The 13,848-nt window shown below is 46.9% G+C and overlaps 1 pseudogene; it reads left to right on the top strand.

The window, feature by feature from the left end:
• The first annotated feature begins 520 nt into the window (after nt 1-520).
• Nucleotides 521-13,290, top strand: LOC128045538 (acidic mammalian chitinase-like; annotated as a pseudogene).
• The last annotated feature ends 558 nt before the right edge of the window (nt 13,291-13,848 follow it).

Raw genomic sequence — 13,848 nt, 5'->3', positions numbered from 1 at the left:
AGAGAATGAGGCCCTCTGTGCTCCAGGGAAACAAACATAAATTCTGCAAAAGTGTCATTCTGCAAAACTCTCCTGTTAAGTGACCGATCTTATCTTATTAACTCTCAGTTCAGTTCAGTCACTCAGTCGTGTCCAACTCTTTGCAACCCCATGGACTGCAGCACGCTGGGCTTCCCTGTCCATCACCAACTTCCGGAGTTTGCTCAGACTCATGTCCATCAAGTTGGTGATGCCATCCAACCATCTCATCCTCTGCCATCTCCTCTTGCCTTCAATCTTTCCCAGCATCAGGGTTTTTTCAAATGAGTCAGTTCTTCTCATCAGGTGGCCAAAGTATTGGAACTCCAGCTTCAGCATCAGTCCTTCCAATGAATATTCAGGACTGATTTCTTTTAAGATTGACTGGTTTGATCTCCTTGATGTCCAAGAGACTCTCAAGGGTTTTCTCCAACATCACAGTTCAAAAGCATCAGTTCTTCAGTGCTGAGGTTTCTTCATGACCTAACTCTCATATCCATACATGATTGCTGGAACAAACACAGCTTTAACCATAGCTTTGACATGGCTCTTCTTCATAGCCAGGAAAGTACTAAATCCCTTCTTGGTGACATCAACTCTTCATGACTACAGAAAACCTCTTATAAGGTAAGCACTTGATTTCATGGAACTCCCTCTTCACCCAAATCTTATATATTGACCTTCCCCTACTACCCCTTCGGAGCAGTGTCTCAGAGCTATCTGAGGCACAGTCTCCAGGGCTGCAGTCCTCATTTTGCTCCAAATAAAACTTAGCTCACAACTCTCAGGTTGTACATTCCTTTTAATTGACAGTTGCATGAGATGGTATGGATGAAGGGGAGTGGAGTAAGAGATTCCAGGTCCCAGGGGCAGGCTGTCTCTGCTTGGATCTGAGCTCTGCTTCTCAGTGTGACCTCGAGCATTTTACTTTTTACTTAAGTTCCCTTAAACCTCAGTTTCCCCAGTCTGTAAAAGGGATGGCAAGGCAATAATAGTGTCTGCCTCAAAGGGTATTTTTGTTTGTTTGTTTGTTTGTTTTTTAGCATTAAGTGAATTAATCACCTGGCACATTGCACGTGCTGAGTAAATGTTAGCTGTTATTATTATTTTCAGGACTGGGTCAATTCTAGTTAGTTAATTCATTAAGTTCCTGGCAGTCAATGACCAGAGGCCAAGTGAGTCTAAGGCCTGGGAAAGGTCAGGGGAAACTGGATAATAGCCCTGGGAGTACTTGTACTGAAGTCTGTAGGTTCCTTCCCTGTATTCTCTGTGAACCCAGATTGAGTCTGGATTAGAAGCTCCCAACTGTCTGATCAGCATCTTTCTGAAGACCTTGAACACTCACCTGGTAGATCTCTAAGTGGGAGGTGTCACCTGGAGTGCAGCCAGTGATACCACCCGCAACTGGGATTTTAGGCAGACGAAGGGGATGACCTGGGGCTGGTGTCAGCGCCCAAGGTAAAACCACACTTTTGCTCCTCTCATTGCCTTCTGAGGCTGAGTGAGCCTGAGACACAGTCTGGACACCTGGGACATGACCTTGTGGTGGGCTTCCTGTAGGTGCATCCCCTTCTGTCTGGGTAGTTAGGCTGGGAGTGGAGTGGAGTGAAGGGAGGTAGGTCCTAAAACATTGAGATTCTCAGCCTTGATCTGCAGCCATTTTTACAGCTATGATTTCTCTGATTTTTATGGCTCTCTGGGGCCTTGTCCCAGCCCTTGCTACTTCTCCTTTCTGAATAAAAGCCTAGCTAGAAGTGTGTGCCCCACCCTTCCATGAATTTCTTCCATCCTCTGTAAACCAAGCAACCTTCAATTAAACAGAAGCAAGTTTGGAAAGTGATACTTTCTCACTGCAGACTTGGTGAAACCTCACAAACTTCTAGCCATTTCCCGACATCTGCTGCTACAAAGAACAGGAGGCTGGGCAGGACCATCTCCCATTGTCCAGTCAGGGACAAATCCTGGTCACATGGCAGACTCACTTCACTTGTCCACACTCCTCCTCTAGAGTCCAGGTGGTCCCTTTTGACCTGTGGGGCCCACTCTGACCTGTAGTGACTTTGAACCCCAGGCCTGCCTTATGCTTGGGCCAGATAAGCCATTTTCCTAAATGTATCTCCAGTCAATAAGCTTTTAAGGTTGTTCCTACCAAGTCTCCATTGTGTCTCGGGGTTGATTGTCCAAGAAGGAAAACATAGATAAGATTCAGAGGGTAAATGGGAACCATGTGACCCCTCATATCTCTTTATTTCTGGGCTGCCAACTTGCTTGCTGAGGGGAGCCAGGTGTGCGGTGGCAAGGTCTGCAGTGCTATAAAAAGCTGTCGAGTGCCCATTCAGCCTTGGAGCTTGCATGGAGCACTTTCCATTAAAATGGCAAGTTACTGCTTCTTGCGGGTGAGTCTGTCCCAGGAGGCCCAGCTGAGCTTTCAGAGTACCGGCTTCCTCTCCTCTGTTTACTCTGTCTCCACCCTAGCTCTCTTCCAAGGCTTCCTTGTCCCCTTTCTCTCTGGAAGCTTCCTTGGGTTCATAACATAGTGGGGAAGGAAGGAAAAAAGAGGGAAAGAGGGAGGAGGGAAGGGCCCAGTGAACACCAAAGAGCTCCAGAGGGAAAAGAAAGTGGATCTTTCTGGTGCAGCAGGACAAGGCCATTTCCTCATGCAGGATGATGAAAAGACTTGGGCTAGCCATTCTGATCCCAATGTTCTGCCAACCACAGAGGGAGCTCAGTGCACAGACTGGACTAAGATTAATTAACAGGAACAATTAGCAGAAAAAAAAATGGGTGAGGCTGAGGTTTCTCTGAATGAACACTCTGGGGACAGGTGTGAGGGTTCTAAGAAAGAAGGCAGACAAGATCTTAAAGAACTCATGCAATTCCTCCAGTGCTAACTCACCCCCAGAGATGACGCCCAGATTGTGGGTAGGAGCCCAGTGAGATTGGCCACTGGGCCAGGCACAATGACTCATCCTGGATATGACTAGGTATTAATAGATTGGATGAAAATAAAATTTAGGACCATCATTTTAGTTGAGAAGTAGAGCAAAGCTGGTTCTGGAAAAGTTGAGTTCTAGTTCTCAGTGTGAAGAGATTGCTACCAGAAGTGACCTCTGCCTGCCCACCCCTTCTCCACCTTTGTTGCCTCTTATGCCCTTCTCTTCCACTTTGGGTTATCTTTCAGGTCTGTTCATTCAACACTTGTTAATAGAGAGTAGATCGTGGGCCAAACACTGGACTGGGTAGTGGAGTTTCAGCAGTGTAAACACAGTCCCTGCCCTCAGGGAGTTCATAGTCTAGTGGGCAGACCAATAAACTAGTGCCTTCAGTGTAATACATGCAGAGATAGGGATGTGTGTGTGTGTGTGTCTGTGTGTGCATGCACGTATGTGTGTGTGGTGTGCGTATGTGTGTGTGTTAGTCTTTCAGTTATGTCTGGCTCTTTGGACCCCTGTGAACTGTAGCCCACCAGACTCCTCTGTCCATGGAATTCCCAAGGCAAGAATGCTAGAGTGGGTTACCATTCTCTTCTCCAGGGGATCTTCCTGACCCAGGGGTCAAACCCTGGTCTCTTGCATTGCGGACAGATTCTTTATTGTCTGAGCCACGAGGGAAGCCCCGTCACAGGGAGAAGAAAGCACAAATCCCAAAGAAGCCCAGAGGAAATACAGAGAGCAGTCCAAATGTTATCTCTCTGGGGAAGTCTTCCTTGACTTGTTTTCTATAATACTTTGCATATCCCAGTTTTATTGCTTGTGTTTATTGCATTGCACAGAGGTTTGATTGTGCTTATAGGGTTGATTTCCCACCAGGTTCTGAGTTCTTTGAAGGAGGGAGCTTGCCTAATTTTTCTTTTTGTTTTCAGTAGCCAATACTTGTGTTTCCCTGGTGGCTCAGTGCTAAAGAATCTGCCTGCCAATGCTGGAGACTCAGGAGATGCCAGCTTAATCCCTGGGTTGGCAAGAACCCCTGGAGAAGGAAATGGCAACTGACTCCAGTATTCTTGCCTGGGAAATTCCATGGACAGAGGAGCCTGGTGGGCTACAGTTCATGGGATCACGAAAGTGTCAGACTTGGAGACTGAACAACAAACCAGTACTTAATATGAGTTTGTTGAATAAATAGCAGGTAAATAACAGCCCTAGTTCCTGAACTGCTCACTATCTTCTGAGCTTTCGGGTAGCTCACCAAATGCCTACCTTAGCCACTTTCCTTGAAAGCATCATGTAGGAGTCCATGGGAAAGGACTTTCAGCAGGTCCCAACTCCCCTTCTCACTTTACTGCTCTGTGCTGTCCCAGGCCAGCCAGGGATATAATGACCCTGCTACCCTCTGACCAAGATCTCTTGTCTTCTTTTTTGGGCTGGCCCTCCTGCTGCAGCTGGGTAAGTGCCCCATGGATGCAGAGTGTCAGGGGTCCCTGGGTACAAGGGACATTAGTCAGGGCAGGGACCATCTCTTATTTCCCTGCCATTCCAGGCACAGCCACCAAAATTGTCTGTTACTTCACTAACTGGAGCCAGTACTGCTCTGGATTTGCCTGCTACATGCCCGAGAATGTGGACCCACGCCTCTGCACACGTATCATCTATGCTTCTGCTGGCATGACCAACTGCCAGATTACAACCAGCGAGTGGAATGACGAGACCCTCTATGCCGGCATTAATGGACTCAAGCACTAGTGAGTTCTGTGCTTGGGCTCTGGGCTGAGTTGGAAGCCTTTCAGAAGTCCTTAAAGATACCAGTATCAGAATGCCTAGTCTTTGAGTCCTGTTTGCAATCACCCTCATGCCTCATTGGCAGAGTTGTTAATATCACTCTCCCCAGGGAGGCAGGTTACTGTCATTTGCCTAGATTATTTTCTTAGCAGACCCTGTGCATCGTATTCTATAGTTCCACGAGGTACTACCTACAAGGGATTCATTGTGAATACAGTCCCCTGGAGTTTGCTGTATTGCAGTAAAGTCCTACACCACCCTATGGGCTAGCTACCAGTTTAACTTAAGATGGCTCTCATGCCAGTTAAACACTTGGCATATTTATTGGGTGACTACCAATGAATTGGGTGAGCCAGGCCTTATGCTAAGTGCTTTTCATTTATTTTTTTTAATGTAACCCTCAAAACAGATGCAAAGTTTTAACACATATTTTAAATTGAGGACACTGTATCATGGAGAGGTTTTCCTTAGACCATACAATTAGTAACTGGCAGAATCCAGGAATGCCCGACCAGTTAATCAGATAGGTTAATTGACACTTTGGTCCAGTTGGGAATCAGTGGGTAGGTTTTAAGATCAAGCTCAAAGGACCTGGTGCTTGCTGGCAGTCACCATGGAATAGAGGAGTTAGGTTTGAATCCTGCTCTGCCAGCCTTGGTAGCTGGGTGATGTGAACCAAATTGCCTAACTTTTCTGAATATTACTTAGAGGGCAATGTGAGACAAATAGTTCCTGCCTGATTGTAAGTGTGACAGGAGCAGTGCATGTGACATGCCTGGCATTTGGTACAAGCATTTAGTAAATTGTGGACACTTCTACTGCCCCTATTCCTTGCTCTCTCCTTTAAAAGACTCAGACTTTCAGCTTTCTGGTCTTGTATGTCCTGACAGCTCCAGCCCACCTACCATCTGTGTTAAGGGACTGCTTTTAGATTCTTTCATCCTTCCTAGGATGGCCTGCCTTGTCTTCCCCTGAAGCTTCCTGTCAAAGCAGAATCCATCAGCCCACTCTCAGGGCCAGGAACAGGAACCTGTTCAATGAGTATTAATACTGTGTCCTGGAGGTACCTATAGTAAGAAAGTGCTTGTGTGCTAAGTCACTTTAGCTGTGTCCAACTCTTTGCCGGAGAAGGCAATGGCACCCCACTCCAGTACTCTTGCCTGGAAAATCCCATGGACAGAGGAGCCTGGTGGGCTGCAGTTGAGTCAGACATGACTGAGTGACTTCACTTTCACTTTTCACTTTCATGCATTGGAGAAGGAAATGGCAACCCACTCCAGTGTTTTTGCCTGGAGAATCCCAGGGACGGGGAAGCCTGGTGGGGAGCCATCTGTGGGGTCGCACAGAGTCAGCTGCGACTGAAGCGACTTAGTGGCAGCAGCAGCAACTCTTTGCCATCCTGTGGACTCTAACTCATCAGGCTCCTCTGTCCAGGCAAGAATTCTCCAGGCAAGAATGTGAGAGTGGGTAGCTATGCCTTCCTGCAGGGGATCTTCCCAATCCAGGGATCGAACCCACAACTCCTATGTCTTCTGCATTGCAGGCAGATTCTTTACCGCTCAGCCACTGGGGAAGTCCCAGTAAGAGAGTACCTTGCTCTTACAGAGAGCTTTGCTCCTAGCGCAAGCGCATAGACTGGTAATAGGGTAGACCTGGGGCAGCTCAGGTGTGGGATAAGAGGGTGGTCAGCAGATGACATCACTTTCCCTGGAGAATTTCATTTACACTGGAATCTTCCTATCTCCAGCAATACAGAACTGAAAACCCTGATATCTGTTGGAGGCTGGAACTTCAGGTCTCAGGGGTAAGACTTTGTATTCAAGGCAGAATCACTCCCAGATTACTCAGTCTCATCCAGACTTCAAGTGCTCTAAGATTCTCTGACATGGGTTATCTTTAGATTTCAGGTATCAGTTTAGATATCCCTTAACCTTCTCATTAGAGTTCTCTTTGAAGTCTTTCCCTCCTTGATCATAGCTCTTACCAGCCTGTATTTTAACTGACTGTGTACTTGTCTATACCTTCCTCCAAAGAAGCTCCTCCAGGGCAGAAACTTTTATTCACCACTATACCCCAGCACTGCTGATGCTGGCTGCGAAGTCGCTTCAGTCATGTCCAACTCTGTGCGACCCCATAGACGGCAGCCCACCAGGCTCCCCCGTCCCTGGGATGCTCCAGGCAAGAACACTGGAGTGGGTTGCCATTTCCTTCTCCAATGCATGAAAGTGAAAAGTGAAAGTGAAGTCACTCAGTCGTATCTGACTCTTAGTGACCCCATGGACTGCAGCCTACCAGGCTCCTCCGTCCATGGGATTTTCCAGGCAAGAGTACTGGAGTGGGGTGCCATCGCCTTCTCTGATACCCCAGCACTACCAAATGTCAAATGAATAATTGAATATGCCTCTGGACAAGTAAGAGGCTAAGTGACGAGACAGGATCCAAGAGCTGAGATCACTACTGCTTCTTCCTGTGCTCCACGTGCCCCACCCCCTGGCCCCAAGGGCTCCATGGGAGAACCCTGCACTTGAGCAAGTCCATGTCGAAGGCCCTCACTGCCACTAAGATCATAATGACTTGTTGACTCCAGATTTTCTGACACGGTGGCCACTGCTGAGAATCGCCAGACCTTCTTCCAGTCAGCCATACAGCTTTTGAGGAAGAACAACTTTGATGGGCTAGATATTGACAGCGAGTATCCTGGCAACTGTGGCAGCCCAGCTGACACCAAGCAACTCTTCACTGTCCTGTTGAAGGTGACTTACCTTCTCTGTGTCCGAAGAATATTGTATCCCGGTGGGGGAGAAAACCTCTGCATGAGGAGTTCTGAATACAGCTGAAAGTGTGACTCTCAGCCTGCCTGGCTCAAAGCCTGATTTCTTTAGTGCAAGATCAGATCATGCTTTCAGGGAAAACTCATAGAGCCAAGTTATAGAGACCAGTGTGAGGCAACACAATGAAAAGTAATTTATTTACAGTAAGAAACCTGCCAAAGAGTCTGAAACATTCATGTTCTAGGTGCCACTATTGGAAGTCAAATAGTCCTCCAATAGGTCCTTCCCTAAGGGGCAGTGTATAGGACAAGATGAGCTGGTTACAGACTGAGATGCTCAATAGCCCCTCGCTTTAGTAAGTGGAGGCAGATGCCTCCAGGGGATACTTCTGCCACCAGGAACAGACATAAAGTTGTTGGGCCAGGGTGTTTTCTCCCCTGGGCATCTTGTTTGAGCACCAATGATTGCTTCGATACTCTTACTTCCTCATCTTTCATATTGATTTTTCCAATTGCTACATTTAATTACATGTACTTTGTAGAGGTAGGAGCCATTTTTTGTCCTGTAGAAGATTTTTTGTTTTGTTTTTATGCCCTGGACATTATTTGTTCATTTTAGTTATTTATTTTTTAGTAGTTTTATTTATTTATTGGTTGTGCTGGGTCTTCCCAGCCAGTCCCAGGTTGCTGATTTCTGCTGCACGGGCTTTTCTCTAGTTGCAGTGATCAGGAGCGACTCTCTAGTTGCAGTGCATGGGCTTCTCACTGTGGTGGCTTCGCTTGTTGTTGAGCACAGGCTCTAGGGCTGGGGCTCCAGCAGTTGTGGTTCCTGCGCTCTAGAGCACAGGCTCAGTAGTTGTTGCACACGGGCTTTGTTGCTTCACGGTGTGTGACATCTTCCCAGACCAGGGATTGAACCTGTGTCTCCTGCATTGGCAGGCGGATTCTTTGCCTTTGAGCCACCAGGGAAGCCCTGTTTGTTTTAATATTTAGAAGGTCTCTTTTATATAGAAGGACTCTTAGAAGGTCACCAATTTTCTCTCAATACAAATTTTTTTTTTTTTAAGGAAAACTCATCATTGTTCCCAAAGACCAACAACACTTTCTGAAGCAAAGAACTCTAAGCTGAATACTTTTCAGCTTCCCTTATGAGAATCATGACCTTGTAAGATGCTAATTGGTCCTTGCAGCTTCAGTCCAGTGTCCTCTGTCTCATAGGAAATGTATAAGGCTTTTGAGCATGAAGTCACCCAGAGCAACAAGCCCAGATTGCTAATTTCTGCTGCTGTGTCACCTGGCAAAGGTACCCTTGAGACTGCCTACCAGATCCCTGAAATGTCAAAGTAATTAACCCCGAGGCCTGTGGGCCCAAGTTCAGAGCTAATTAATCCTGAGACCTCCCCCATAGATTGGCTAATGCTCAGATACCCTGGAGAGAGAGGGCTCTGTCCTAAAAGAATAAGATGATCTCAAAGCCTGAGAGAGACATGGGAAGCCTGTCAAAATTCTTAATGACAAAAGGCTACTTGGAAAAGTTAGTTGAATTTCAAACTTCTATAAGACCTGAAGGTCTGAGTGCAATGAGTTATTGGTTATAGATTGTGTGCCTTCTATATGTCAACTTTTCAAATAAAGGTGAGACAGAATGGAGTAAAGAATACTAAAGCACAATCCTTCATGACATGATTACAAACCACATTCAGCTGGGATTAGGACCTTTCAGCGGAGAAGGCAATGGCACCCCACTCCAGTACTCTTGCCTGGAAAATCCCATGGATGGAGGAGCCTGGAAGGCTGCAGTCCATGGGGTTGCTGAGGGTCGGACAAGACTGAGCGACTTCACTTTCACTTTTCCTTTTCATGCATTGGAGAAGGAAATGGCAACCCACTCCAGTGTTCTTGCCTGGAGAATCCCAGGGACGGGGGAGCCTGGTGAGCTGCCATCTATGGGGTCACACAGAGTTAGACATGACTGAAGTGACTTAGCAGCAGCAGCAGGACCTTTAGGGGAAGTGGGATGGAGAGTATTATTTTCCTTGGGTCATTTTACTTCTCTTGTATCCTACCCCCCACTACCCAATGTACATGGACTTCATCAGTATAATGCCCTATGACCTTAGGGGCTCCTGGGATGGTTTCACAGGAGAGGACAACCCCTTGTTTTCAGGACCCAACGACAAGGGAGACAACAAATACTTTAGTGTGGTAAGTGAGGATTTGGGCCAGCCAGCTCTGATAGATATTTTCAACCAAGTCTTGAGATCTCTGGACAAAGAGTAAAAGGAAGGCTGAGGAAGTTTGATGGACAAGATGAAGATGATGAGCTTTCTTAACTCAGTTCATGTTGCCTACTTCCTTGTGCCTATGATTAATTGTACTCATTTATCTTTTACACCAAAGGAAGCAGGATTGTGGTTTGGGATAATCTTAAACATTGGGGAAAAAAATAACTATCATTTTCATTGATGTTAGGAACACATTTAATGATCTATCTTGCCCTTAATCTTCCTCACTTTTCATCCACTTTCTCACTATTCTACAAGATGATCTTCCTAACTTGTATGGCATAGGCAGCTATATAATAAACCTTCTTAATGATTAGTAGATGTATAAATTGATTAGATGTGATTTCAGTGCAGAATTCAACCAGAGACTTTAAAATTGGCTTGGGAAAGTCTCCCAGGAGAAAACCCTATGCTTAAACAATTCTGAGATGCCATATTTTGCCAGTTGGGGAAATGAGAGGATGCATGACTGAACTCCAGTTACATCCCAAATGCCAAGTCTAGTATGAGGGGAAGAAGGATAATGGAACATTTCATTCCTAATTGACACTGAGCCCTGATACCTACATAATGAGGGTGCCTATAACACCCAGTTCCAGAAGAGAGGCTATGACTTTCCTTTCTATGAGGCTAGTTATGGAAGTCTTGACTGCAGGCTATGTCTAAAGTGTCTGGGAAACTGGGTAGAAAATGTTGACTATTTCACAGGCCTATGGGCACAAGCTCAGCTGCTTCTTAGTAAACATCTTCCTTACCTTTCTTCTAGGATTATGCAATGAACTACTGGAAAAACCAAGATGCCCTGCTGAGAAACTGATGGTGGGCTTTGGGGCTTATGCCAGTACCTTCCCTCTCACCAACCCTGCCAACTGTGGCCTGGATGCTCCCACCTCTGGCCTGGGGGCTGCCAGAGCCTACACTCAGGAGGCAGGGAGTCTTGGCTACTTTGAGGTAATGTCCCAGAGGGCTGGGAGGACCAAGGAGATTGACTCTCTGTCCTAAAGGGTCAAAAATACTTCCAAAAAAAGAGAGAATTTATTCTTTGATTTCTAATCAGGGTACCCCATGTTGCCTGCTCTGAGTGTATGTGGTGGGGAGGGAAGGGTAAACTATTAATAAAATATCTTAAATTTTAATCTTTGAGAGTAAATATGCCTGATTAATATTAGTAAAATGGGGAAACAGTGTCAGACTTTATTTTGTGGGGCTCCAAAATCACTGCAGATGGTGACTGCAGCCATGAAATTAAAAGACGCTTACTCCTTGGAAGAAAAGTTATGACCAACCTAGATAGCATATTGAAAAGCAGAGACATTACTTTGCCGACTAAGGTCCATCTAGTCAAGGCTATGGTTTTTCCTGTGGTCATGTATGGATGTGAGAGTTGGACTGTGAAGAAGGCTGAGCGCCGAAGAATTGATGCTTTTGAACTGTGGTGTTGGAGAAGACTCTTGAGAGTCCTTTGGACTGCAAGGAGATCCAACCAGTCCATTCTGAAGGAGATCAGCCCTGGGATTTCTTTGGAAGGAATGATGCTAAAGCTGAGACTCCAGTACTTTGGCCACCTCATGCGAAGAGTTGACTCATTGGAAAAGACTCTGATGCTGGGAGGGATTGGGGGCAGGAGAAGAAGGGGACGACAGAGGATGAGATGGTTGGATGGCGTCACTGACTTGATGGACGTGAGTCTAAGTGAACTCCAGGAGTTGGTGATGGACAGGGAGGCCTGGCGTGCTCTGATTCACGGGGTTGCAAAGAGTCGGATACAACTGAGTGACTGAACTGAACTGAACTGAATACTAGTAATGGTTAACATTTACCAAGTCCAAATGGATAGCCAGCTCTGTTGTCAGTGATTTTTATATATTATCCTATTTAACACTCACAATGGTGAGATGATTAAAAAAATTTTTTTTGAGATGATTAAAATTTAATCGTCTTACACAGAAGACAGGGAGGCACAGAGGGATTAAGAAACCTGCTCAAGGTCACAAAACTACTAAGTGGCCTGGATAAGATTCAAACTAAGGTTGTCCAGCTCCAGCATCTCAGACACTAACCATTATGCATTAGCACCCTCTTTGTTGGCTCTTTTGTGACAAACATTATTTCAAATAAAGGAACAAACAAGCTAGTTCCAAAGGGAAACTGGGGCACAAGGCACAAATAATCTGCCTTGTTCCTTATGCACAGATGGGTATTGGCACACCCAGGAATGGCAGGAATTCAGGTGTTATCTTCCCAGCCAGTGCCCTTTCCACTGTGCCACCCACAGGAGGAAGAGCAAGGAGCCTGGGTGAAATGGGAGTCATGCGCTCTTATTCCCAGTAAAGAGGGGTGGGGTGGGAGTGTATTCCAGAAAAGAAAGAGAGGGAGGGGGAGGCATGAGCCAGGCAGAGCCAGGTCCATCTGAGCTGTGATTGCTCCTCTTGCCCCAGATTTGCTCCTTCCTGAAAGGAGCCACTGAAGTATGGAATGCCCCTCAGGAGGTGCCCTATGCCTACAAGGGAATCAGTAGATTGGATATGCCAACCCCAAGAGCTTCATGATCAAGGTAAGTCCCTCCAAACCCTACCTTCTGTACACCTGGGAGAGGCAGGGAACCTCCCCTCCAAGTACATTGGAATTAGTACAAGAAAATACTCAAGAGAGGAAAAGCAAAACCCAAGGTGGCCCTGAGGTCTCAAGGGAGCCAGTAACCCAGCTGCAGAGCCTGGCAGTTGGAACAGCCCCTCTGCCCCTCAGCAATTGCAGCAGGTTCTTCCCTTCCCTCAGCCCCTCCCCCTTCCTATGCCTGGCCCCCCTGCCCCTTCCTGGACTCTCCCCTTTGACCCCCTGGCCTCGTCAACTCTATGGCTCTGCTCCTGATCCAGCTCTCTGACACTCTTCCTGCCCCAGGACCGCGGTGTAGATCTGAGTTCCTCCCTCTCCTCTGTTCCTGCTTACAGTAACTTCATGCAGGAAGAACCCAAAAACTGGAGATGAGAGATCCATGGGGCTATTAGGCATCTGCCCACTGGCCTTTACATACTGACATCTAGCTGGCTACCGTTTATCAGCCCCAAAGCCCTTCACTCTATACCTCATAATCACCAGCTCTGTCTCTCTGCCTAAACACTTGCCACGTGAAGGGTCCTGTATATCTTTTGCCACTGCAACCCACTCAAGCTCCAGCTCAGACAGGCCTTCTCAGAAGGTGGCTGGTGACACAGAGAGCAGGGGTGAGACTCATTCTCCCTGTCTTGGTAGTCCTAAAATCCCTCCCTGTCCACAGCTATGTCCACGAGTCTTCAATGTGCCTGTGGAAAGCCATTTTCCATTCCCTCCTCTCCATGGCTGGATCATGGCCTTCCCCATCATTCTACTGGAGTCACTCCCTGCGCTTGTGCAAAGGCCACCCTATAGACCCCCTGATTCTCTCCCACAGGCCAAGTGGCTGCTGAAGAACAGGTTGGGGTGGGGTGGGGGCATGGTCTGGAACATTGGCTTGGATAACTTATAAGCACTTTCTGTGGACAAGATAAATACCCTCTCATGCACGCCCTCAAGTCTGCACTTGGTGTCTCCACTCCCGGTGAATAGTGATGTACCTCTCACCGTCCACAAGATGACAAACCGGACATGGTTAAGGAGGAATAAAAGACTATCCAGTGCTCTCTCAGCCTGGCCTCAGAGGAAGCCTCCTTCAGATCTTCCACCTGTCTTAGCATGTTCATGGGCACTGGCATTTGTGACTCAGAAAGAAAGACTCAGATGGCTGCTATGCGGCAGCCCTTGGGTGGCTGCCTTCATGAAAGGTCCATCACTGTTCCCAAGAGTTCTCGTAGAGCTGTTCTGGGAGGCCCTGGAGAACATCCTGGAGCCTGGGTAGGGAGGGGACCACAAACACCTTGTTTCTGTTCTCATCTGTCCAGCTCCAGCCCTAGGAACTATGTGGAGTAAAGAAGACAAACCAAGGAAGGGATGCCAAAGTTAGATGATGAGGAAAGGGATGGAAAAAAGACAACTCTGAAGGGGTCCAACTGGCCCTTTTTCTGAAGTGAGGAGCAGAGTTACGATT

The sequence above is a fragment of the Budorcas taxicolor genome, chromosome 3, assembly GCF_023091745.1.
Source record: "Budorcas taxicolor isolate Tak-1 chromosome 3, Takin1.1, whole genome shotgun sequence".
Classification (NCBI taxonomy): domain Eukaryota; kingdom Metazoa; phylum Chordata; class Mammalia; order Artiodactyla; family Bovidae; genus Budorcas; species Budorcas taxicolor.
This window is presented reverse-complemented; position numbering and strand designations above follow the sequence as displayed.